Here is a 2,652-nt window from a genome sequence, read left to right on the forward strand (position 1 = left end):
GGTACAGCATTGCTCAATATGTGATGTTGAAACCAGAATAATTAATATATTCATCATTAAACACTGTAATCAATTTTGATAAAATTGTAAACGCTAGATCTGTTTAAAGTTATGATGCATGTTTCATATCTAACAAGTGATATGTGGGATAAATTTTTGGCACAGTACAAATATTATGTTGTGAACAGATTTTCCACCATTGACAGTAAAATTATTCAGTGAAGATTATGCTATTTTTCAGTTACCTTTTGGCTTTAGCTTATATCTCATTAGCAAGGCACTGCATTCAGATATTCTTGGAAGAAGGCAAAATTACTGTTGACTTTGATAATGTTGTCCATTTATGAAAAGATAGTTTAATCTTCTAAATTTATAAGACCTTTTTTAATTGAAATGTAGATGATTGTACATATCTGTGGGGGTACAGAGTTGAATATCAATACCTGTGTGTAATATGTGATGCTCAAGACAGAATAATTAGTAATGATTTGGAGACATGTAATAATCACATATATATACACATATAAATATACCTATATATATGTGTGTGTATATATATATATATGTATGTATGTGTGTGTGTGTGTGTGTGTGTGTGCATTTCTAAAAATATATAATAAATTTTCTTATATTTATCCCCAGCCTAGATTTCCCGAATGGCCTGCATGCATGGACAACCACAATCGAACGATGTTGAATGAATTCATTCTAATGGGAATCACAGACCTCCCTGAGCTTCAGGCTTCATTATTTGGGCTCTTCTTCATTGTATACATGGTCTCACTGGTTGGTAAACTAGGCTTGGTCATCCTCACAAGCATAGATTCAAGGCTACAAACACCCATGTACTTTTTCCTCAAACACCTGTCTTTAAATGATCTTGGTTATTCGACAGCTGTGGGACCCAAACTGTTGGCAAATTTTGTTGTAGATGAACATACGATCTCCTATAATTCATGTGCTACCCAGCTCATGTTCTTCATCATATTTATCACTAGTGAAATTTTGTTCTGTCAGCAATGGCCTATGACCGCTATGTGGCCATCTGTAAGCCTTTGCTCTACACAGTCATCATGTCACAAACATTATGTAGGGGGCTGGTGGCAATACCTTATCTCTACAGTGTGATTTTGTCTTTGTTGACCATCATAAAAAACTTTCATTCATCGTTTTGTGGCCATAATGTCATCAGACATTTCTACTGTGATAGCCTGCCACTGATATCTTTACTGTGCTCAGACACACATGAAATTAAATTGGTAATTCTGATCTTTTCATCTTTCAATTTGATTTCTTCTCTCCTGATAGTATCTGTGTCCTACGTTCAGATCCTTGTCACCATCCTCAGGATGAACTCTGCAGAAGGCAGATGCAAGGCCTTCTCCACCTGTGGATCTCACCTGACAGTTATAGTCATATTCTACGGCACTCTGTTCTTTATGTATGTGCAACCCAAATCCAGCCATTCCTTTGATACTGATAAAGTGGCCTCTTTATTTTACACTTTGGTCATACCCATGCTGAATCCCATGATCTACAGTTTGAGGAGAAAAGAGGTGAAAAATGCCCTACATAGAACATGGAAAATGTGTGCAAATACTCTATTTAAAATTACCCAGGGTATGGCTACAATAAATTATGCAACAACCAATATATATTATAATTGTTATTACTTTAACCTTGTACTGTTGTCTCCATGGGATGATCAAGAATCAGCATGTGATAAGCACAGAAATAAAGAAACATTTAAACTTTTTGCAACCAGTAGCTATCATTAACATATGACTAATCCTTGCTCATAATTCAGGTATTAATCTATATTTACTTTCTAGTCCAGATTAGGGGTCATTTCTACATATTCTCACAAATAGCCTGTTTTCATGTATCTTCATCTAAGTTATTATTGCTATTTTTTTAATCAGAGACTCTGTATATTCCATTCGCTACTTTATCTTTTGTGCCTCCGACAATAAAAGACACATATCAGATACTCAATAAATTAAAAAACCATATATTGTTAAGTTCAATAAACATATATTATTAAATTAAACAACCAAATCTCTCCATTTGTGAAGATTACAGAGAATACAGAAAATAGGCAGAATGAGAAGTTATATAGCATGATAGATTATATTCAGCCAAACAAGAAAAAGAATAGAACAAGTAGCAAGGATGGGAGTTAAATTTTTAAATTAGTTTGTCAGGGGAGCCCTCTGAGAAAATGACATTTAAAACAACACTTGCAGAGTTCAGTGAGGAGCCTGTGTGGATATCTAGGTAAAGACTCTTCCCAGGTGAGAAATCTATTAGTGCAAAAGTCCTTTAATAACAATAATAGATGGCAGAATGATGAGAATTGAAAATGGAAAATCCTGAGGGGTTTTAATTGCGACACTTTCAGAAGCGGACAAAGGCATATGCCAGGATGGAAACAGTCAGGGGATGAGAAGTAATCAGAATCTTGATATAAGTTTTTAAAAAGTCAATATATTTACTTATTTTTATGTGGATGAAAGAGACTAAAAAAGTTAATTATTAAAAAAAAAAGAAAGGAAAGAATACTTCCAGAGCTCACTTTAATATATGCTGATTAGTCTCCTCTTCTACCAACTAGAATGGGGTAATAAATAATTGATTCAATGACTGACTAAA

General features: G+C 34.0%; 1 pseudogene; it reads left to right on the forward strand.

Moving 5' to 3' along the window:
• Positions 1–669: 669 nt before the first annotated feature.
• Positions 670–1,778, forward strand: LOC134376576 (olfactory receptor 8K3-like; annotated as a pseudogene).
• The last annotated feature ends 874 nt before the right edge of the window (positions 1,779–2,652 follow it).

This window comes from Cynocephalus volans, chromosome 4, assembly GCF_027409185.1.
Source record: "Cynocephalus volans isolate mCynVol1 chromosome 4, mCynVol1.pri, whole genome shotgun sequence".
Taxonomy (NCBI): domain Eukaryota; kingdom Metazoa; phylum Chordata; class Mammalia; order Dermoptera; family Cynocephalidae; genus Cynocephalus; species Cynocephalus volans.